The sequence below is a fragment of the Lynx canadensis genome, chromosome B3, assembly GCF_007474595.2.
Source record: "Lynx canadensis isolate LIC74 chromosome B3, mLynCan4.pri.v2, whole genome shotgun sequence".
Taxonomy (NCBI): domain Eukaryota; kingdom Metazoa; phylum Chordata; class Mammalia; order Carnivora; family Felidae; genus Lynx; species Lynx canadensis.
The window spans coordinates 63,412,707-63,438,028 of record NC_044308.2 but is presented as its reverse complement, the minus strand read 5'-3'; the positions used below and the strand labels follow the sequence as shown (position 1 = coordinate 63,438,028).

The window sequence follows — 25,322 nt, the reverse complement described above, 5'->3', positions numbered from 1 at the left end:
GAGATAGGGCCATGAAGGAGACAAGTAAGTCAAAATAGGTCATTAGGATGAGCCCTACTCCGGTATGACTAGTGTCCACAGAAGAGGAGATTAGGACCCTGACAACACAGCAAGAGGATCACGAGAAGGACACAGGGAGAAGGCAGCCCTCTACCAGTCAAGGAGAGAGACCTCAGAAGAAACCAAACCTGCTAACACCTTGCTCTTGGACGTCTAGCCTCCAGAATTGTGAGAAAACAAATTGCTGTTGTTTAAGCCACTGGTCTGTGGTATCTTGTTATAACAGCCTGAGCACATCAATACAGACGCCGTCTATCCTTTCCAGTATCCAACAGGGAAAGCTCCCTAGAAATTCTCTTCTGGCCCCAAGAGGAAAAGCAAAGGAACCAGAAAATCCTGGACAAGTGATAGCTGCTTTAATGGCTCTGACTCTTGATTTTGAAGAAGTGCTGATCCTTTTGTGAGACAAGCATTTGACTCGGACTCTAAGTGCAACAGTTCACAGATACTTAATTGGGCATCTAGGACACCACCGGACACAAGTTCCGTATCTTTGGGAAGCCTCATGCATTGTAAAGAACACAGGCTTGGAGTCCAAAGCCTCTCTTTGAAATTCCATTTCTGCCACTGTATAGCTGTGTCAACTTGGGTAAGTTACTTAACTTCTCGAATCTTAGTTCTCTCATCTATAAAATAGCAATAATAATTTCTTGAATAATACTTGTAATTTGTGTGAGGATTAGAAACAGTAACTGTAAAAATTCACCTACTTTTTGGCAGAGGAATTGGTACAATAAATAGTAGCTATTATAATAATTATTATGATTATTTTAAAACAATCTAGCACTGAGCCTGACACCTGTTAAGGTCCAAAACAAATTAACCGTTACACTCCTCTTTCCTTCAAGTAAGTTACATGTGAGAGTCCAAGGACTTTAAGATATCTGCAATGCAACCTAAACTTTTAGAGCCTTCTCACTTTTATGTGGAAATTTGTTTCATCTGCAAACTGACATTTTGGTTCCTTTTTCCTAATCTTTATACATTTGCTATTTTTCCCTGCTTTACCATTTGCGTTGAACCAGTTACCAGGCATTTTTGTCTTGCTCCTGATTTTAAACAGAATGGTATTTTTAACATTTTGCCATTAAGTATCAAATTTGTTGTAAGGTTTTTTGCAGCTACTCTTAAACAGGTTCAGGAAATTTGCTTTCTTAGCCATACGTATTTACCATGAATGGTTGTTGGCTTTTATCAAATGTTTTTCCTACATGAAGGTGACCATATTTTTGTTTACTGCAAACTTTAAAATGGTGAATTACAATAATATTTTTTCTGATGTTCAACTCACCTCGCATTTTGGAAAACATCTAACTAGGTCGTAATTTATTATATTTTGTTAATATATTTCTGGATTCAGTTTGCCAACATTTTCATTTAGCATTTCAGATCTATGTTCATGAGTGAAACCGCTGTGTAATTTTTCTTTCTCATCCGTCCTTGTCTAGTTTCAACACCAGGTTTTTACTCATGTTATAAGATAAATTGAGAGGTTATTCCTCCTTTTATGTTATCTGAATGGAATTACTTGTTCCTTGGATAATCGGCAGAATGCACCCCTAAAATTATTGGAGCTAATGTTTTCTTTGTAGATTTTAAATAATTTGTTCAATTCCTTTAATAGTTACCAGATCATTTAGACTTGTTTTTGTCTCTTCTCAAGTATGTTTTAATATACTATTTTTAAGAAATTTATATATTTCTCCTAATTTTTCTAATTTGATGGCATATCAGTTCTACACACTATTATCTTTTTAATAAATATACATCTGTGGTTTTATTTCTTTTCTCATTCCATTTATTCTTTCTTTCTTCTACTCATCACTTCTGTCAAAAGCTTATCAGTTTTATTAAGCCTTTTAAAGATATGACATTTGTCTTCTTGCACTAGCAGGAACACATTTGTTCATTGTGGTATTCCCAGAGGCTAGAATCATGTCTGGCATTCAGTAAGTATTGGTTGAATTAAAAAAAACAAAAACAAAAACAAAAACAAAAAAAACAATGCATGAAAAAAGCATAAAAAGAATGTGGATAAGACCAAGTTTTAACAAATTTCTGTAGCAGAAAACAGTAACAACCAAATGCATGGATCTTCTTTTTAAAAAAAGGAAAAGTAAGTAATACCCTAAGAGAATGTCCTTCAACCCTTGCCTGATTCTGAACCCCTAGAGGGAAATAGAGATCTTTAAAGATCTCAAACTCATAATAACTTCCTTACAAGTCCTAGTGGTTTTAATGAAGGCAGCTTTATCTTAAACAACACAAGATAGGCTCTGGCATTAGAAACTTATGTGAGGTCATAAATTTGCCAATTTTTCTTCAATGCCATACATGTTAGTATGAGAAATGTATAGAATTGTTGAATCACTTTATTGTATGCCTGAAACTAGTATAACACTGTATGTTAATTATACTTGATTAAAAAACATCTGATCTTAGGACATGTAGTACTTACTGATGCATCACTATTTTTCATTTTCTTTTTTAAAAAAATTGTTTACTCTTTATTTTTGAGAGAGAGACAGAGAGACAGAGCGTGAGCAGGGGAGGGGCAGAGAGAGAGAGACACAGAACTCGAAGCAGGCTCCAGGCTCTGAGCGGTCAGCACAGAGCCTGACGCGGGGCTCGAACTCACAGACGGCGAGATCATGACCTGAGCCGAAGCGGACGCCCAATCGACCGAGCTACCCAGGCGCCCCGCTATTTTTCATTTTCTAAACTGATGTTGCCGATACGCTGGAAATAAAGGGGCCTTGTAAATGCGGAGACGCAGAGGAAATGTTGAAAGGACAGTGCGTTTTGCACACGTTGCTTAACGCAGTCCTTCAGACACCAGGTTGTCAAATAGAGAAGTGTATGTCGTGGAGGAACTCTCTAGAGATCAGCAATTCTAAACTCTACGTCTTTGCTTCTACACCACATTGAGTAAGGAGCCATGAGAAAAGAAATCAGTTTCCTGAACTTAACCCACCGCTCCCTACACGCTCATTTAGTCTTTGTATTTACTAGGAGTTTTCCGGCCCTGAGCTATCTAAGAATCTGATTGAGAGTGTGACTCCATAACTATACACAGGACAACTTTGGAGGTTAGCTTGAGGATGTGCTGGCCCAAGCCAGTCTCTGTAAATCCTAACAAAATCCTTATGTCAAATTCTTTTACCATCATTTACAAATTTCTCCCAAAGTAAAATACTGAGAACAAACGCCAGGTAATCAGTCCTTTAGCACTGGCACTAGGACACCAGACCAGAAGTTAAAGGGTCCGTTCTAAAGACAATGCCAGACAACCTGTCAGAGTGACCGCGATGCAGCCATGCGTGAGCACTTCGATTGAGGAAAATAGGCCAGAAGTAGCCCCATCTCTGCTGATGGTCTGAGCCTGGCCGAGGAGGTGGCTGAAATCCCTGAAGAAAAGGCCCAGCTCTCATATAACTCAGGTCCGATGTATAATGCAGGGTAGATATGCATAGGCTGTGGGTGGTAGCTGAACATACTTAGAAGAAAGTATGATGTCCTGAAAAGCTTTAAAGATCAAGCGCATTTTAATTTTTATTTATTTTCTAAGTTTAGTTATTTATTTTGAGAGAGCACCAGTGAGGATGGGCAGACAGAGGGAGAGATCATCTCAAGCAGACCCCATGCTGTCAGCGCAGAGCCCGACGTGGGGCTCAATCTCACGAACCATGAGATCATGACCTCAGTGGAAACCAAGAGTTGGACACTTAACCAATTGAGCCACCCAGGCACCTTAGGGCATTTTTAAGTATACTAAAAGGAATCATTTAAAAAAAATTATAAGTGCAAAAAAAAATGATAAAAAAATTGTAAGTGCTAGAGATAAGCGTTCTGTGTTTGGAATGATAGATACATGACACAGTTTTGCATGTTAACATTACAACTCTATGCCAGCACCTGCAACACAATAGCTGCTCCATTAATGGCTTTAGGTAAGTGGTGTAAAGAGCAGTGGTCTGGAGTCTGAAACCCTGGATTCTAATCCTGACTCTATCATTAACCGGCTATGTTACCTTGTGGTCTGGCCTGTGTTACCTTCTTTGGGTCTCAGAGTTTTCCTCTGTGAAACAGAAGATAAACTGAATGGTCGTAAGATGGCTTCCCATTTGAAATGTCTACGTCTCAATTATCGGTGCTACGTGAAGACCAGGTCCCTGGTCCCCAGTGAGAATGTCCTCTCAAGGAATCACAGGGCAGGGTCACAAAGGCAAGGAAGGGAATGGGGTTTTCAGCCAACGGAGGCTAGGCTAGTCTAACATGGCTGGAGCACTGTGCTGTAGCAAGATGAGACGGGAGGGGAGAATGTGGCTAAGTCCGAAAATGCTCAGAGTGTGAGGGGCAAAGACTTGCAGCTGAAGATGGGCCAGAAGGAGTCAAGCTCATCGTTTGGAAAAATCAAGCCTCTAATATTGTGAATAGCGACATCATCCTGTTTTTACAGGGCAGTGGATTTCCACCCTTGCTTCACACACTTAGTTAAACGTGTATATATATACATATTATCCATTTGTTTGTTTGTTTGTTTGTTTGTTTGAAAGTGTATGTATTTATTTTGAGACAGAGAGAGAGACACAAGCAGCTCAGGGGCAGAAAGAGAGGGCAGAGAGAATCCCAAGCATGATCCACGTTGTCAGCACAGAGCCCTAGGCAAGGGCTCTGTCTCCCAAATCGCGAGATCACGACCTGAGCTGAGATCAGAAGTCATATGCTTAACCAACTAAGCCACCCAGACACTGCTCATTCATTAATTTAAAGAGAAGTGCCAGGGGCACCTGGGTGGCTCAGTCCTTTAAGCGTCCGACTTCAGCTCAGGTCATGATCTCACGGTCCGTGAGTTCGAGCCCCGCGTCAGGCTCTGTGCTGACAGCTCAGAGCCTGGAGCCTGCTTCCGATTCTGTGTCTCCCTCTCTCTCTGCCCCTCCCCCACTCGTGCTCTGTCTCTCTCTGTCTCTCAAAAATAAATAAGCATTAAAAAAATAATAAACAAATAAATAGAAGTGCCTGGATCCCGCCACTAGACATCTTGATTCAGTGGAACTGGGGGGAGGACTGACATCAGAATTGTTTTTAACCCCTGTGGTGATGCCATCATCTGAGGAAAATCATTTGTTTGGTGCTTTACAGTTCACGTACCTTTCAGGGATAGACTTCCATCCTCACAGCCAATGTATAAAGTGGGCAGAATAGGTGTCATTATCACCATTCCAAATGGGAGAAAATGGAATCTCAAAGAAATTACATTTATCCAATTGACAAGCAGCAGAAATGAAATTCTCAGCCAATTTCCTGAGTCCAGGGCCAGTGCTTTTTCATGTTTTTTCACTGTTGCTCACCTGCCTAAAATGAAAACAGGGGTTAGAATTTATTCCCCAATCCAAGAAAATATTAGAACCAAGGAGCATGCTATGAGGTTAGCAAAAGGCAAGTTAAGACCTGATGAGAAAGCACTTCTTTGAGTGGAGTTAATACATTCATGGACCTATGAGCCTGAAAATGTGGTAGATGGGCATCACAGGTTCTGATGAGATTTCAATAAACGCATAGATAAAAGATCCACTCTCTTAACTACTGGAGAGCAGCATAGCATCTTCTCATGAATTTGTCCGAGACCAGTGCCAGACTGGCTACATTACGTTACTGACAGTCTACAAATTATAGTCAGATATACTCAGAGCTGACAGTCTTATCTGCTTCATGCTTCTACTGAAAAGTCAATTAACCTTGCCCTCAGAAAGAAGGTACAGCACAGATAAGTGACAATCTCACAAATCAGCTACAAAATATGAGGATGTGGTTGATACCACTACCGCAAAACAGGGGCCCCTGGGTTCCATCAGGCGAGATAGTTATTACAGTTATTACATGGCTAACATAGGGAAGGAAACTCACATGTATCAGATGCCTGCAGTGTGGGAAGCCTCTGTGGGGCCCTTTGCATGTGCTGTGACGTCTAGTCCCCAAGAGAATCCCAAGAGGCTGACATTGTATTATCCCCTTTTCACAGGTGAGGGGAGTCAGGCTCAGAGAGGATAAACACTGTGCTTAAGCTTACAGAGCTTCATACGGCGCAATCAAAATGTGCCTGTCTTCAGAGCTTGCGGTCTTTCCCCTCTGTTTCTCCCACCTACCAAGGGCTAGGAAACCTGATGAAACCTAACAAGCAACTAGCAAGAAGACTTGTCCACTATTAGCTGGCTCTGTCTTTAGGAGGCTGCATCTCAGGGGCTGGAGAGCTGCCTAGCTTCCATCATTAGCAGCAGCACCCGTAACACTGGCAGGAAGACAGGGCACCCAACCTGCAGAGTCCGAGCGCATCTGATCCCGAAACTGACATTTAGGATGTTCATCAGGAGGTGGGAGCGTTTCCTTCACGTGGGGAATCCTGCCTCACTTAGTCACCCTGCTGTTGCGCAATAGATAGGGCATGTCCAATAGCATGGCACGCTAACTGTCAAAATAACACGAGTAAGAATGTTGGCAGCCAGATAGCTGCTAAATAATCAAAACTTTGCTGCCTATTACAAAAGCCAGAGCTCACAGAACTTGCTGCTTTAAGTTTTGCAGGGTGCTAAGGGGCGCCTGGGTGGCTCGGTTGAGCGTCCGACTTCGGTTCAAGTCATGATCTCTCAGTCTGTGATTTCGAGCCCGCGTCGGTCTCTGTGCTGACAGCTCAGAGCCTGGAGCCTGCTTTGAGTTCTGTGTCTCCCTCTCTGTCTCTGCCCCTCCCCGCCCCAGCTTACACTCTGCTTTCTCTCTCAAAAGTAAATAAACATTAAAAAAATTTTTCTTTAAAAAAATCTAAATAAATGTCAAAAAAATTAAAAATAAATAAAAAATTTTGCAGGGTGCTAAGCTCTAAGGAAACATGTATCATTATACATATCCCTAAACACAACCGCAAATGAGAGATGTGTCATTGGTCCAAGGGACTGGGTGCCAAACCTTTAATGCTCTCACCTTAACACTGAGAAGCCACCCATGAAACGCATACTCTCAATAGCACCAATTAATCCTGATCAAGCACCCCAAACACAGTAGACACATAGCGCATCAAATCACACAGAAACCACATCCCTAGTTTCCAATGTTGATATGGCCTTATTCCCACTTTCTCTGGATTCTTCACCACCTTTCAACACACTTCCCACCAGCAGCCGGTCCTTCTTCTTGAAACATACATCTCGTGTTGTGCCCCTGCTCAAAACCTTCTCACTGTTCTTAGAATAAAGTTAAAGTCAAGACCATAGTCAGCCTCCTTCGGCCTGGTCAAACCCACTAAGCTCTACTTTGTCCTTCTATTATTTCCCTGACCACACCTGCCTGCCTTGGGATTTTATCACATGCCATGTCCTCACCTGAATGACAACCTTCCTCCCACCTCCAGCCCACCACTTTAACTGGGCTAATTTCTTTTTACCCATCATAGTTCTACCTAAATGTCACTTTTTTGGAATATCCAAATTAGGCGTCCCTGTTGTAATTTCTCACAGCAGCCTATTGTTCCACCTGCAAAGTAATTATAATTGGAATGTAACAACTAAATACGGAGGTCTTTGGTAAAGTGTGTTCTTCCTACCAATGTAAACTCCATAAGAGCTGGAGAAAACAATCATCTTGTGCATTTCTCTTTTCCTGAGTGCCTTCTACATTAATTGTTCATTCAATGTCTATTGAACAAATGAATGAATGTGGTTACCTTTGTTTTCTAATAATCTAAGGATAATCTGAAACAAGTTTCCTTCCAAACTGAGAGCCTGTCCCTGCATGTCAAATTACCGCTCCTGAGTCACAGCATGACCCACTGCACCCGAGCAGATGCTCCCTACCACTGCCATCTTGGGGTCACAGCATCTGCTCTGTGAGAGAATTCTCGTGACACTAACCACAGGCTGAGATATAAGCACAGAGCTCATGTCCTCAGCACAGGACACCACATCATAAGAGGCGAATTCCTTGCCTTACACAAAATTAGCCATTCAATAAATATTTGTTGCATTGGAATCTGAGAGCTGAATAAGACCTATGAAAGAGCCTCACATTTTATCTCAGTTTAGTTCATAATGGAAATATGAGCTATTTAAGAAAGCAAGAAAGCAAGAAAGCAGTATTTCAAACTAAAATGTGATTTTTGTAATACGTTGTTTTAAATGTTCATGTTACAAAATTAATGAATGCAAAATTATAAATATGGATTACTCTTTTCTTGTTCCATGTGAAATATTATATATTGGGTTGGCTAACAACTTTTAAGCCATATTTTTGTTGGGGAGATGGATATTTTTTCTTAAATTTGATAATGCCACACATTTGTGCATGGCAGTTCTCAACCAAGAAATCAACAGCCATCCAAGTTAATTTTTGAGTGAAGAGAAAAATAAAGGTGTTTTTATACATGAAAAAAGAAAGGTTTAGTTTAGGATTTCAAATATTGAAACCTGTTGTTCACACGAGTATATGTATCTTTGCCAAAGCATGTTTCATTTGTTGGTTGAGAGAGTATCTTGATCTTAGTTAGATCTACCTCTAACCTTCCAAATCAAAAACAAAACAAAACAGAGCTCTGAGAGCTTTAATCTCTTTTTATGGAGCAAAGAATCCTATTTCTATCCCAGGAATCTAAAGAACAAGAGTAGGATATAAGGTGTAGGCAGTGTTCCAAACAGGCTCCTAGCCCACAGATCTAGCGGTAAGCATGCAAAGTCTACAGATATATCATTGCAGTGCAACCAGAAACAGCACTGAAATGTGGAAATGGCAATTAAGAGCAAAGTGACTACTTTCTTCTTAGTGCATATAATAAAAGTATTTGCCAATCCTGCAGGTAATTGCCAGGTGCTGAAACAATGACATAAGATGACCAGGAAAACGCAAATAAATGAAGGACAGTGCCTACAGGAGTTTAGGCAGTAACCAAGCTGGGTAGATGAGAAACACCAACACATGAATCTTTATGATGTTCTAGTACCCAGAGATCTAAAGTGTAGATGAAGTGTGAAAAAATAAGATCAGTGGTTGCAACAATTCCAGGGCCAGAATTCATGCAGGAAACCACTGAATATACTGAGGGGGAAAAATATATTAAGGTGCAACAGAAAAAGGTACACATACCCACATGCCCTTGTACACACATACAAACCCATGGAACACAAATAGGCCAGCAAGTCAGTGATGCGCGACACCTGTGTACAAACCCTCCCTGTTTGGCCTCCTCATCACAGGGAACTCTGCCTCCCTTGTCCTCCCCAGGCAGCAGCCATGCTTGAGTGTCTGCCACTCCAGGAGGGTGGCCAGGAGCCCCCTCTATTGGTATTCATGGATGTATCATCCTTGTTAAGAACCTGCTGACCTCATGCCTGACAGTGTCAGCTGCCAGACCCATCATAATGACAGAAATGATCAACACCTCAGGGTTAGAGACCAGAAAGATATTGATCAAAACTCCTCCTCCTCCTCCTCCTCCTCCTCCTCCTCCTCCTCCTCCTCTTCTTCCTCCTCCTCCTTCTCTCCCTCCCTCTCTCTCTCTCTCTCTCTCCCTCTCTCTCTCTCTCTCTCTCTCTCTCTCTCTGCCTTCTTCCTTCCCTGTTGGGCACACACATTTGAACACCAGAAGAGTTTCTTTGCCTTTCCTGAACTATGTAGCCCACTACAGTTTCAGGATCTACCGAGGCAAATTCTTAACAAATTCCTTAACTTTCAGCTTGTCTTCCATATAAAATATAAGTCCCTCTCAGGATCAAACAAATTACATTAAGCTTTGTCTGCACCACAGTTTCATTCTACAAGACCATACATCACACCCACTCCAAGCTCATGTCAGTCCAGGTCTCTTTGCTAGGACTTGGACGGCCCTGGGTTTACTTTGGTGGTCATGTCAGAGCTCTTGTGCAGATGAAGAAAAAAATGACCATCCAGGGTGGAGACGGGCATCAACACCCCTAAGAAATCAGAGAACAGGAGAAGCTGAGGTCTTATGCTTACATGAAGCTGGTTTTATCACTCTCAGTATAAACAACTGGTTGCTGCCCAAATTACTAATGGGATTATCTGCCATTCTGCCATTTCGATTCAACACTTTTTAGTTTTAGAGGGTTTTTTTCCAATCTTAAAGATGGACTTAAAAAATGCAGTTTGTCTTAGGACAGACCACAGCTTCATTAAATTATAATTCAATATTTAAGACCCAAAAAGTTCTGATACTGAGATAAGTAGGTCAAGAAACAAATTGTGCTTCCCATTTTTTCCCAGTTGTGGTCAAACTTAGGCCACCATTCATTGTGAGAACTTGGCTGAATTGCTTAACTACACCAAGCTCAATCTGGCCTTCTTTCAAAACTGGAGATTTCAATCTCTTTCCAATGTCACAGGATGATAAAATCTGTTCACTGTATGCATACAGAGCACTAAAGGTAATTTCAGAAAACATAAAACGTGATATTTATCTTAGTCTTTGAAAATCATGTGCACAACGAACATGGTAGGAGCATAGTGACCATCTTAGTGCCATAAAAAAATAAAGTGAAAGGCAATGATTACATTTAGAGCAGAAGAGATGAACGTGATGAAGAAAATGTTGGAGAAGGTGTTCTTCATGTGGCATTTTAATTAAATATTTGAATTTCATGAGTTAATCAATGAATATATCCTTATAAGCATAAGATAGATTAAACAATGCAGCATAGTTCATACACTTAGAGCCAGGCAGTCTTGGGGTCAAATTTCAGCCCAAATCTGCTGGCCATGTGACCTTGGGCAGGTCTTTATTCTGCGACTCAGTTTCTTCACCTGTCGAATGGCAACTAAATTAGCTTTTGGCAGGTCATAGGTGCCCCACAAATAGTAGTAACACCCCAAAGGATAAAAAGTGTTGATCTTCTGAGAGTGGCTGGGAGGTAGCCATGGCAGGATAGAGGGGGAAGCAAAGGGTCTCAAATGTAGTCACTCGGCAGATCCTTTCCTCATCACCCTTTATTCAATTTCTCACCAAGCATTTATTAAAACCTACTGTGTGATAGGAACCATGCTAAAATACAAGTGCTTGTTTTTAATTAAGGAAGCACCATGTATACACAGATAATAGCAGTGCAATGAGTTAAGTGCCAGAAAGAGGGAGTCGGGGCTGCCCCTCAGAAGAAGTGGCATGAGAGCTGAGCTGTGACTACTGGACAGGAGTTGGTCAGGGCATCACAGACATGAATTACATTCCAAAGGATAGGGAATGGCCAGTGCTAAGGAGTGGCTGCAGAAAGAGCATGGAGACTGGCATGGACTTACTCACATTTGTAAGTTCTGGACTGAGTGCATTGTCTTGTGCACAATGCGTGCTTGGTAATGCATGTGATCACGAAGAGGCAGGAAAGGAAAGCTGTTCCAGATGTGGGAGTAAGGTGAAAGAGGCAAGAAGGACTAAAAAGACCAAGATGAATATAATGAGGAGCAGAAGAATGAGCTGAGAGAATAAGATCGACTGTGCTCACCCACAGATGGTGGTGGTGTGGAGGGAACACTAGTCGTGGAACCCAGACACTTGCCCCAGGATCCTCATTTAACCATTGGCCATTAACATGGTCTTCAGTAAGTTATCTCCACATCTCTCAATTCCAGCTTCCTCAGCAACAAAGTCAGGGATCTGAACCCACTGAGCTCTGAGATCTCTTCCAGTTCTATTCCATTTAAAGACACCTGTTAACTTTCTACTCAGTGCTGGGCACTATACAATCCATTGGGGAGCCAAAGAGTAATTCGACATTATGCTGGTTTTTCTCCATTTGTTACTCCCTCATTGCCACATCCATCCTGTCCTTTTCCTGCTGCACCCTGTATTGCATGAGTACAACTCCCACTGTACCGCCAGGCACCCTTACCTCTGGTTGTCTATTACTCTCACACAATGGGAGCCCTTGTGGGAGGTTGGAAATGGCAAGAAAAAGGGTGGCGTATTTCTCCTCCTGCTCCCTCCTTACTTCATCTCTGAGGGGTGACTGTGATCACTTTTCTTCACTAGTATAGCTCCTGCCTGGCAGCCCATCTTCCATGGCTCCAGCCTTCTCTGAGAGTCAGAAAAGCTATTTCTCCCCTTGCCTCTCTAGGTCCAGATAAGCCAATGGCTTCTCATGTTTGCTAGTGCCTGAGCACCTCAAATTTCTTTAAACTTGCTTTCAATTGTTCTGCATAGTCTCTTCACCACGATTTCTTCAGTTAAACCATGTGAGTGAAATTCTATTTGCAGTGAGCCCACAAAGCTTAGAGTGCAATTGAGGAGATGTATTATCAATATATCATCTGTCCCATATAAAGCACCATGGGAAAACCAAGGAGGGAGCAGGGCTGCAAAGCTGAAGAAGAGAAGCTCACAGCATGTGTCCATGGAATCAGGGTCCCAGGGTTAGGATGCAGGATCTAACCATGGACACAGACATGGAAGGATGGACTGGAGGGATTTTATCGTTCATGTCGGTACTACTATTATTGTATATTAAGAACAAACTTCCAGATGTACAGCCCAAAGACAAGTAAAATCTGTCATAATGGAATAAACAGCAGCACCGAGCATTTGAACAATTTGACTTTTGCTGTTTTACATCAGTTGACAATTTTTAGGGGATCAGCTGAGTGTGCAAATTCAGAAACTTGAGATACATGCAAGCTCTGTACAAAAAGGCAAATTCTTTGTCTGGAGTGAACAGTTCACCGGGAAACAAAGATTAACCAAACTAACAACTTGTATACCAAATTCAGTGCAATTCTTCCTTAACCCTTTGATACTTAACATCATGATTCCCCAGGCTGGGGCAGTTCCCATCTTTCTCCACTGCCACTTATGTTGTCAGAGAAGACAGTAGCTTCCCTTGTGGTCTTCAAGGGACAGATGTTCCACCGCTCTGCTGTTGATATCACCAAGTTATGAGCAGAGTAGGAAGATGGACATTGCATCACAGAGCCAGCTGTAGCAAGCTAGCATGCAAGGAGAGATGGCAGTGTGGAAATGAGGCCTCTGTTCTGCGTCATATTAGAGAGATCAGCTCCAAGACCTTGAGGCCCTGTGACCTTTTCTCACTAGGACAGAATACAGAACCTTCTCAGAAAGCCATGCACTTAAGTGAAATCATAGGTCAAGAAAGAATCAAGACATTGTCTAAGAGAAATGCATTTTATCAAAACCCCCTGATTTTAGATCTTGGGCAGGTTACTTAAACACTCTGAGCCTCAGTTTCTGCATCCATAAACCCGTTAGTAATACTTCATGTGCTCATTGAGAGGATTAAAGGAAATCATGGAAGCAAAGAAGTCTAGGGTGAGGGTGTGCCATGGAATTGGCCTGCAATACGCCGGCTGTTGTATTGTTGGTATTACTCCAATGTATTGGCCTCAGGCAATCTCTTAGAGGGCTAGTTGAGGCTACACCCAAGACATTTGGGATGGTCCAACATGATCCTCATCATTTTCAATCCAGAGAAAATTTGGGTAGCCTCGCGCTTCAGAGGGTTTCAAGGAGTATTTTGAGGGGGCTAGAGAGTTGCAACTGCCCCCAAAACACCTCCCACCCAGCGGGGCAAGTCCATGGGCTCCCCTCTCATCTAGCTTGAAATTTTCATCATTAGAGTCACTCTGTGGGGCTAGGACAAATGGGAACAGTAAGCAGGTATCTTTCACTTTCTCTATTAGCTAGCTATCTCTTTTTCTCTGTCTCTCTGTGTCTCTCTACTTGACTCTCTCTCGCACGCGTGCATGCATGCACACACACACACACACACACACACACACACACACACCATCTACCTACCTGTTTACTTGTTTGTACCAGAAACAACCAAACAGTACTGACTGGACCATAAATTTCACTTTTTCCAGCTGTTTTTGTGCCTTTGATGCTATTGCCAACCCTTGCACACTCACTTGTTCTCAGTACCTTACTCAGCACCCACCTCACGGTTAGTAGACTACCACAGTTCTTATATCTTTGCCACTGAATCCACACTCTCTCCTTCCACTAAGAATTCAGGAAGCTCCCACTCACTACCTTTAGTGTTTCTTCCCTTAAATAGCAGAATGTAGGAGCCTAAGGGAAGCAGAATCACCCAATAGGAAGAAAAAAGAAGAAAGGACTCATAAAGGAAAGATCTAGAGCTTCATGGTGAAATTAAACTGATATACTGGTTTGAACGGTCATTTTAATAAGCTTAATGAATTTGCCACTCCAAAAACAATCCGTAGTGTTAATCTTTATCTCCTGAAACACAAAGTAAAAAAATATATGTTGTGGGAACTTGAAGGGTGAAAGGAGACCCTTGTGGGGAAAGTGTCTTTCATCAATGATACATGCCCTGTCTCGATCATAGGGATTCCCTATTTAACCTCTACATAAAGTTGACCTTACCATATGAAGAGTATTAATAGATATCTAAACCCATTATTCTATAGCTCATGCTAAAAATTTAAATGTATAATTATAAAGTTATACAATGTGAGTCTGATGGGAATTTAAAAGTTTAATATTATAGTCATAATTTCTTGAGTCTAACACCTGTGACTAATTTGTCTTCAACAGCAGCACTGGCCTGGTACATAACAGATATGCAAGAGCAGTTCCTTAGCTGAATGATCCAGCAGAGGAAAAGCCAAAGCACACCTCGGTGTCTTGGGACCCTCAGTCTCCTCCCTTGAGCTAGGTGTTACCCGGAAATCCAGTGACCTCGACATAAACAATTGTGCATAATCAATTGCAAGCCGTAGCCTGTTCTGGATAGCAAATTAGACCCATTCCAAAGTCAATGGGGGAAAACCAGACACTCCAAGCAAGATGACCATGGGACTGCATGGAGCCTTCTCTAATTAGGTGAGTGTTAACTATTTAGAGATATTGGGCAAACAATTGGAAATATGAGCTCCCTGAGAACTCAGAAAAGATACCAGCAGATTATGTACCTACTTTGGGGCACCATATGCAAAGTGATATAAGCATAAAGCCTGGAGACAGATAAAATGACACAGGCAGGCCTTGGGCATAGAGGAAGAAGAGCTTAAAAAGACAAAGCAGTGGTAGGAGGAAGAGACCAGAGTAGGGCACTTCAGTGGAAAGAGTTTCAAAAAGGGGTAAAGGAGCAGTTACATAAAACGCAGCTGAAAAGTCAAGGACAATGAATACTCACAAGGAATGGCAGGATTTATAATATGGAGAATCTCAGGAAGTATCCAGAACTGAATTTGAAATCAAAAGACTTGGGCTCAAGACGTACATAAAGTAATTTCTCTCTACATCATGCTTTCTGCTTACTTCTTATTCCTGCTTCCCTCATCCTGTTAGTAAACATGCCATTTGTTTTGTCCTCTTTGGCTCTTCTTTCCGGCATGACCTTTCAGTTCCTGCCGCTTCTTTATTTTTTAAGTTTATTTTACTCCTTTGAGAGAGACAGAGACAGCGTATGCCATGGAGGGACAGAGAGAGAGAGGGAGAGAGAGAAAGAATCCCAAGCACACTCCACAATACCAGTGCAGAGCCCGACACGGAACTCAAACTCATGAACCATGAGATCATGACCTGAGTCGAAACCAAGAGTCAGATGCTTAACCGACTGAGGCACCCAGGTGACCCCGTTAGCATGTATTTAAAAGGGATTACAGGCATATGAAAAAAGATTGACTTGTCAAGTGTAAGTAGCATCTGACTTTTGCAGTGAAGATTCCACAAAACTCAGAGAGCATGATTTTGCAATAGGCTTCATTACCATGTTTGTTTTTTTTTTTTTTTCTAGCAATTCTTTAGCAAGTACTGAAGAAGAGAACATACAGGTTAGAATGGCATGTTTATGAACTAGTATGCTGCCCTCCCCAGAAACTCAAGCATTCTAGAGAAGATATTATCCACTGGACTAAGTTTAAACCACTTAGACTGTAATTCAAAACCCTACCTGATCTGATACCAGCCTATTTCCCCAGCATTCTCTCTCTCTCTAAGCATCCAGTCAATAATCCAACAAACATTTATCAAGCACTTACTCTATTTCGGGCATTGTGTCAATTGTTACACCAAGCAGCCACCAGCCAGTCCTTTTCCATTTAAACATTACCACTCCCACTGCTTTGCTGACCGGGCTCCCCTCATCGAGAGTACCTTTGCCCTTCTCTGCACATATTGAAATCCTTCCATCAGAGGCAGCGTGTTCGGCAGACAGGAGCAGGGGCTTTGCAGTCTGCAAGTGATTTAAATCCAGCTCCACCAACTAGCTATAGCTGTGCGACTTTGGGCAAGTTTCTTAGGCTCTTTATGCCCGTTTCCTCCTCCTTCTGTGTTACCGTGTTAATATGATGAGCAAACATGTAAAAAACGCCTAGAATAAGATGTAAAGGTATTTAGAACCATACCAGAAATCTGGTAAGTGTCCAATAAATGTTAAAAAGTGGTAGTGGTGGTAATCATAGTATTATTGGGTATTAGCCCAGAGGAAGATGTGCCTCCTTCATAATGCTTTCCACGATAATCCCAGCTCACAATCCAGACTCACACGGTTCTTATGATATATAGTCTGGCATATGTCTTATATTTTTAAAAAGATTAAATTCCCTTTGGATGCAGACTGTTCTACATTTTTTTAAATGTTTATTTATTTTTGAAAGAGAGAGAAAGAGCAGGAAAGGAGCAGAGAGGGGGGTGGACAGAGGATCCCAAGCAGGTTCCATCCTGACAGCAGAGAGCCCGATGTGGGGCTCAGACTCACAAACCATGAGATCATGACGTGAGCTGAAGTTGGACCCTTAACCGACTGAGCCACCTAGGTGCCCCTGTTATATATTTTTATATTTCCCCAACACTCACAAGGACACCCACCACAGTGCCTATTGGTAATAGTAAGGGATACATATATCATATATATAAAGCATATCAGGGGCGCCTGGGTGGTTTGGTCGGTTAAGTGTCCAACTTCGGCTCAGGTCATGATCTCACAGTCCGTGAGTTCGAGCCCCGCGTCGGGCTTTGTGCTGACAGCTCAGAGCCTGGAGCCTGTTTCAGATTCTGTGTCTCCCTCTCTCTGCCCCTCCCCTGTTCATGCTCTGTCTCTGTCTCAAAAATAGATACACGTTATATATAAAGCATATCATATGTAAGGGATATATACATCACATATATATGTATTATATATATGATATATATAGTGAGCGATATGTATTATATATCTTATATATATATATATATATATAACGTATATATCACTATTACTAGTAGGTAGTGATATATGTTTAATATATATAGGACATATGTACTATATCATTAATATATATAGGATTAATTCAGTGGACTTTAAGGAAAATTCTCTGGATAATGGCAAACCTTAGTTCTTCCATCACCAGGAAATATCAAAGTTTATAACTACCAAAATGGGAGGAAGGTGAGTATAGAATCTCCTTTTCAATGGACCTTCAATAATACCTCTGCTTCTTACTAGTCTGTATTGGCTTACTTAGATTCATTCTTGCTAGAGGCTGGGGGACAGACTAAATATTTATAATTCCACCAGTTCATGCCATCATAACACCTTCCCATCATCATGCCTCCAAAATGTGCTTTGTTAAGTGCAGCCTAGCTGGGAGCCAGGCCAGGACCCTGTATCCCTGAACTTCACGCACAGACATGTTGCCAGGACCAGCCAGGGCTGGCCTGTTTCTGGTGAGACAAAGTGCCATCAGCTAAATATGTTGACCAAGCGAATAAGTGATCCCCACTGCTTCAGAGGTAATCATCAAAGAATGTCAGGAGGAAATGGCCCAAGGGAGCAGAAATGTTTTTGCGCTCTTGTATGGTAGTTTCGCAAGCCAGGGAACAAATGACGAGCTGGAAATAGCACACATTGAGTATTAGTGATAGTACTGGGAAATGCGTTAGTCTGCAAGCTGGACCACATATCTGCCACCCTTGCTTGAGAGGAACCAATTCCTGAAACAGATAAGTTTCCCAGCATGACTAATAATTGAGTGACTATCTTTTTGCCTGCTTTTCCTCTCTTGCTGATGGGAAATGAGGCATTGGTGAGCCCACAGACATGAGGAAGCCCTGCTAATCTAAGACACATCCTCCATGGGGCAAGTGCTCTGGTGCAGAAGTGGACACTGTGCATAGCCCAAGGGGTTCACGGTGGTTCCCACGTCTACAGAACTAAAGGCGATAGACCTAACAGCTCCATTCACTTGTGAGTCCTGTGCCAACTCCTGTGGGAACTGACGATAAAAAATAAAGTGCAGAATTTTGTGAATTCCATGTTTCGTTTTCATAAACTGAACTGCTGCAAGGTTAGTCTTGCAACATCATCACATTCACCCAGCTTCATGTCTGTTTCTCATTGTTTCTCAAGTTTGGTTCTTCAGAACAGTAGTTCCATGAATTATTGATAGGAAAACCCGGAAAGAAAGGGTTCAGAGGTCAAATGAGTTTGGGAAACTCATGGAGTGGGAAACTTGAGTGGGAGACAAAGGGGGGATATGGTAGTGCCATCCAGTGGCTCCCTGGACCCCGGGCTCACCCATGGGAGTGGGATGCGTGCACACGCAAAGACCACTAGTCAAATTGGTGCTGGGAGAAACTCCAAGAAAGACCCTTCTCTTTGGTGACTTTGGGTGGCCTGCAGGAGCAACCCCCAACCCTCCATACTAAAATGCACTTCCAGTGCCATATGAAATAAATTTAAAAGCTCCCAAAAAACTTTTTTCATATTATTTATTTATTTAGTTAGTTAGTTATTTTTGAGAGCATGAGCATGCGAGAGAGAGTACAGGGGAGAGACAGAGAGAGAGGGAGAGAAAGAATCCCAAGAAGGCTCCATGCTGTCAGCTCAGAGCCCGATGTGGGGCTAGAACTCACAAATCGTGAGATCGTGACCTGAACCGAAATCGAGAGTTGGATGTTTAATCGGCTGAGCCATCCAGGTGCCCCAAAAGAAAGCTCCCAATAAACTCTTAAAACTCCTATTTTCCAGGAAAATCCCTGGAATATGGAGCTCTCTAAAAGGCAATCTTAAAAGGAGGTTAAAAATTGCCTGCAAAAGCCTTGCAAAGAACAGCAGCAGATACAATATGATTGCATTGGATGATGATTCAAGGCCATCACCTACTTTCCTGTTCTAAGGTGTTGTTTATAAACAAGAAGTCAACCTTGAATCTATTGGTTGAGAATGTATACTCATTGATTCCAGACACAACTGCGTTGCAGGTTCCCTTCAGTTGAGCAATAACCCGGAGTATAAAGAATTCATTATCCAGGGAAAGTGCTGACTCTTTTGAATGGTATTGGAACGTGCTCCTTTCCTCTTACCTCTTTAATTATCATTTTAATAACAATCCAGTAGTCAGCCAAACTCCTCTGCTCAGGCAGGCCCAGAATGCACAGAGGGGCTGTGGGAAGGGTGGGGAAGGAGGGGGAAAAGACGACTTTCTCCCAAATGAATTCATGGCTCTGTTTCTTCATCACACCTCAACATGCTCAATGTCATGAACCAAATTCATCCCAACATTTAAGTCACTTTTGGAGCATTTTTGAGACTTAAGGAAGGGCAGGGACCTTTTCAGGCCACTGGGAACTGTCTGGTGGATTATTGCCACGATGCCAGTGGGCCTGTGCTAACTCACTTTGTTAGTTTAAGCTGAGAATTGGACTGGGAGTTGCAAGAGTCAAGTTACAGTTCTTGCTCTGCCACTACCCAGCTATGCTAAAGGGCAATTTCCTTTACCTCTTGGTGCTTCCATTTTCTAATCTATAAAATGAGGTTTAGACCAGCTGATCTCATGGAAACTTTTGGCTCACATCTAGACACCAGACTATGCTCTATGCAAAAAGGAACCACATCTTTCCTGTTGACTACTGTAAATGCAGCACTGAGTATTCTTGCTAGAACATAACAAGTGCTGAGTATTTTTGTTTTATTAAGGTATAATTGACATACGCTATTGCATTAGTTTCAGGTGTATAACATAGTGACAATACTTAGATCCATTAGGAAATGTTCATCACTAAGTCTGGTTGCTGTGTTTTACAATATGACCTTGTTACAAAATTGTTGGCGATATTCCCTATGTGGTACGTAACATCCTCCTGTCTTATCTCTTTTATAACCAGAAGTTTATAGCTCTTAATTTCCTTCACCTATTTTGTCCTTCTCCCTACCCTCCCCCCACTGGCAACCATCAGTTTTTTCTCTGTACCTGAGAGTGTCTCTGTTTCATTTGCTCATTTGTCTTTTTAGATTCCACATATAAGTGAAATGATATAGTATTTGTCTTTGTGTGTCTGACTTTTCACTTAGTACAATACCCGCTAGGTCCATCCATGTTGTCACAGATGCAACATTTCATTCTTTTTTGTGTTCAACAGAGATAGAGATAGAGAGCTAGAGATACATAAAGGATAGACGTAATCTATAATAATATATTATAGATATAGATAGGTAGATAGATATTATAGATAAAGCACATCTGCTTTATTTATTCATCTATCAACAAGCAACTAGATTGCTTCCATATCTTGGCTATTGTAAATAATGCTGTGATAAACAAAGAGATGTATATGTTTTCTAAAATTAGTGTCTTCATTTTCTTCTAATAAATACCTAGAAGTGGAATTGGTCGATCAAACGGTAAGTTCTACTTTTAATTTTTTGAAGAACCTCCATACTATTGTCTATTCTTGTCCTCTGCCCATTTCTTAATTGAATTGGTTTTTTTATATTGAATTTTATGAATTCTTTATAATTTTGGATATTAAACCCTTGTCAGATATATCATTTGCAAATATCTTCACCCGTTCAGTAAGTTACTTTTCATTTCAATGATGGTTTCTTTCACCCTGCAAAAGCTTTTTATTTTTATTTATTTTTTTAATTTAATGAACATACAGTGCAATATTGGTTTCAGGAGTAGAATTCAGTGATTCATCACTTACATACAACACCCACAACACCCAGTGGTCATCACTACAAGTGCCCTCTTTAATAACTGTCACCCATCTAGCCCACCTCCCACCTACCTCCCTCCATCAACCCTCAGTTTGTTCTCTATTATTAAGAGTCTCTTGTGGTTTGTTTTCCTCTCTTCTCTTTCCCCCCCCTCACATATGTTTGTCTATTCTGTTTCTTAAATTCTACATATGAGTGAAATCATATGGTATTTGTCTTTCTTTGACTGACTTATTTTGCTTAGCATAATACACTCTACCTCCATCCTTGTTGTTGCAAATGGCAAAATTTCATTCTTTTTGATGGATGAGTAATATTCCATTGCATATATATATCCCATCTTATTTATCCATCCATCCACCAGTTGATGTACATTTGAGCTCTCTCCATACTTTGGCAATTGTTGATAATGTTGCTATATACATTGGGGTGCATGTACCCCTTCAAAGCTGTATTTTTGTTTCTTTTGGGTAAATATTTAGTAGTGCAATTGCTGGATTGTGGAGTAGTTATATTATTAGTTTTTTAAGGAACCTGCACACTGTTCTCCAGAATGGCTGCATCAGTTTTCATTTCAGTGTTGGCTGCACCAGCAGTGCAAGAAGGTTCCCCTTTGTCTGCATCCTCACCAACATCTGTTGTTTCTTGTGTTGTTTATTTTAGCCATTCTGACAGGTGTGAGGTGATACCTCATTGTGGTTTTGATTTGTATTTCCCTTTTGATGAGTCATGTTGAGCATCTTTTCATGTGTCTGTCAGCCATCAGGATGTCTTCTTTGGAAATGTGTTTATTCATGTCTTCTACCAATTTCTTAACTGGGTTATTTGTGTTTTTGAGTGTTGAGTTCAATAAGTTCTTTATAGATTTTGGATACTAACTTTTTATCTGAAATGTTTGCAAATATCTTCTCTCCATTCCATAGGCTGCCTTTTAGTTTTTTTGGTTGTTTCTTTCATTGTGCAGAAGCTTTTTATCTTGATGAAGTCCCCAAAAGTTTTTTAGTTTGATGTAGCCCCATTTATTTTTGGTTTTGTTGTTCTTGCCTCAAGAGACAGTTACTATATATATATATGTATATTATGTCAAAGAGCTTACTGCCTATGTTTTCTTCTAGAAGTTTTATAGTGTCATGTCTTCCACTGAAGTCTTCAATTTATTTTGAGTTCATTTTTGTATATGGTAGAAGAAAGAGAGCCAGTCTCATTCTTTTGCATATGGCTGTCCAGGTTTCCCAGCACCATTAATCGAAGAGACTCTCTTTTCCCCAGTGTATATTCTTGCCTCCTTTCTCATTTATTTAATTGACCATACAGGCATGAGTTTATCTAGCCCTCTGTTCTGTTCTGTTGATCCGTGTGTCGGTTTTTGTGCCAGTACCATACAGATTTGATTACCACAGCTTTGTAGCATACTTTGAAATCTGGGAGCATTATTCCTTCACCTTTGTTCTTTCTTGAGATTGCTTTGGCTATTCAGGATCTTTGTGGTTCCATTAAAAAGTTTAAGATTATTTTTTCTAGTTCTGTGAAGAATGCTATTGGTATTTTGATAAGGATTACATTGAATCTATAGATTGCTTTGGGGTCAGTATTTGCCGAATGTATGAACACTCAAATAAATAAAATGCTCAGTTCAATCCAAAATAAGCATCTCACTCATAAAAGTCAAGACAATGCTCCTCTTTTCCCTCAATGACTAACATCCCTTTCGTTTTTGTTTCAATTTTCTAGATGATGTCCCAGATTGCCTTCTTGCTAGATGTATATAGCAGGTGCAGTGAACACCACTGTCACCTACCAGAGGTAACATAAATCCTCTAAAAGCACTTTTTAAAAGAATCTTGGAATATTCCAACGTGTCAGACTTATGCACTGATGACAGTGTCATTGTGTGGAAAACACCATTAAAATAGACACTGATGGGGTGCCTGGGTGTCTCAGTTGGTTGAGCGTCCTTCTTCAGCTCAGGTCATGATCTCGCAGTTTGTGAGTTCGAGCCCCGCATTGGGCTCAGTGCTGACAGCTCAGAGCCTGGAGCCTGCTTCGGATTCTGTGTCTCCTCTCTCTGCCCATCCCCCGCTTATGCTCTCTCTCTCTCTCTCTCTCTCTCTCTGTCTCTCAAAAATAAATAAATAAATGTAAAAAATTTTTTAAAAATAGACACTGATGACTTGTGATTAGAGGTTCAGAGCATGAACAATCATTCTACAAAAAACCTGTTACACAAAGGGTCTCACCAGGATAAAAATAGACAGGACTGGCCCAAGGAACATTATAAAGGTCAGGCATTTTTTCATGTATTTCTAAAGTCCCCTTTGTCACCCCTACTTTGAATTCAACAAAGAACTCATCATTTACCGTATTTGCAATTTCAAGCCTTTAATCTCTTATTATGCAATTAAAAACATATGTTAAAGGAATCTCAGACAATAGAAAACAGATGGGGAGATCTTGACAGGAGGCTTTGGTGGAAGTCAAGGAAGTTTCCCTACCCCTCACGCTCTGTTATACCTAAAACTCACCTCCAACCTAAACTTTTCCTGCAGGAACTTTTCTGTTGCATTGTGTTCCAGTGTTGAAGTGGAATGGGAGGTGGCAGACACTTAACCAATAGGAGCAAGAAGGTATCTGGTCTATTCCCATCTTCCTGCCCCACCTGTCCAAAGTCAGAGTCCAGGGCACACTCTGACTCAGCCCTCTCCCCTTCCTGAAGACAAACTTATTCCTCAAAAGGAGTCATGGCCTGCTTTGATCCTAACCTGGCCCCCAAGGCAACCTCAGTTTCTAGAGGTTCTTGATGACCCAGTTCTTTGGGACTAACCCCAATGTGATATGCTGACTCTATCTTTCTGAACAAGGTCCACGGACTGACCCATATTCTGCAAAGAATGAAAGAGATTTCAAATTAGACCTGCATCATAGTATTGGAAATGCCACAACAAATTAGAAGGCCAGGAAGCGTGAAGCATTATACTAGGGTACAGAAAATCCCAGCACTGCACACAGCATATTCAAAATCAAGAACAAGAGAACTCTACTGGAGAGTAAAATCTAGGGCCCGAATGTGATTATATGCCTGGTGATGATGGTAACAATGAAAAAGAACATAGCACCAGAAAAAAAGTATTCCTAATGAGACCAATTCTTAACACTGGTTAAACTATAAAACGGAAGAAGACAAGTTTTATTTTTCCTATAAAATCCACACTAAAGTAATCATTGAAATACTAAATGTAACCCAATGTCCATGAAACTATGGCCACTCACCAAAAAAATACAACAGAACTCATATGTATCTTAATATGAGCAAATTTATTATAATTGAGTTAAGTGACAATACTAAGCTGAACTGCTCAGTCTTCTTAGCTTGTGACTCATGGTGGTCAAATTGCACCTAAAGTAATAAAACACAACAGTGGCTAAGAAACCTTGATACTATTTCATTTGTCTAAATCCAACTCCATATCCATACCCCCAGATATTATATAAAATGTACATTGCTTTATTTTAAATCTCCATCATTTTATGACTTGTTACTATGTTCGTATTTTAAAATAAAATAAAATGTATTGCCTGAGAATTTTTGAGGGGTTACAATTTTCTTTGGTATGGGCAGTGTAATGTAGTATTTAAGGAAATAAGCACTGAGGTCAAGTCAGCCTGGGTGTGAATGCCACTTTATATAATGTGTGAACTTGTGCTGAGAAGTTACTATACCTCTGCATGTCAGTGTGCTCTTCTAGAAAATGGTTACCATAATTGCTATGACTGAGTATACCAACCCATGGTACATAAGGGCTGAAGCTCAGAGAATCTCAGAGGTGAATGAGGTCTCCTGTACAATTTTCTGATCATAGTTGTACAGATTATCCCTGCTTATACTGACTTTTTAAAAATCAAAATTTGAGTGATAATGCTAAGGGAAGTATAAATGTGTAATCAGGATATCAGATGCGAGAAGTGTTGACAATGAGGGAAAAAAAATCATTTAAACTGCTTAACCTATGCTGGTCTGAACATGTGGAGACCAATCCTATTTCTGAAGACTTTAGTCTACCTAGGAGCTCTTTGAATGTCTAAAAAGCTAAGCAGTGTGCTTATTAACATAGGTAAACTCTATCTGACAGTTATTATAGTTTTTATCCAGTTCTATTTTTTTTTTAATTTTTTTTCAACGTTTTTTATTTATTTTTGGGACAGAGAGAGACAGAGCATGAATGGGGGAGGGGCAGAGAGAGAGGGAGACACAGAATCGGAATCAGGCTCCGAGCCATCAGCCCAGAGCCCGACGCGGGGCTCGAACTCACGGAC

General features: G+C 41.0%; 2 long non-coding RNA genes across 2 annotated transcripts in view; one reads left to right on the top strand and one right to left on the bottom strand.

Moving 5' to 3' along the window:
* LOC115516127 overlaps positions 1-5,409 on the bottom strand; it is a 67,036-nt gene extending 61,627 nt beyond the window's left edge. The window contains exon 1 of the long non-coding RNA XR_004343797.1: positions 5,212-5,409. This is a non-coding gene — a long non-coding RNA (uncharacterized LOC115516127). The remainder of the gene's footprint in view (positions 1-5,211) is intronic.
* Positions 196-24,705, top strand: LOC116738145. Its single transcript, XR_004343796.1, has 4 exons — positions 196-649; positions 14,624-14,911; positions 22,743-22,814; positions 23,558-24,705. It is a non-coding gene; the product is annotated as an uncharacterized LOC116738145 (long non-coding RNA).
* Positions 24,706-25,322: the final 617 nt, after the last annotated feature.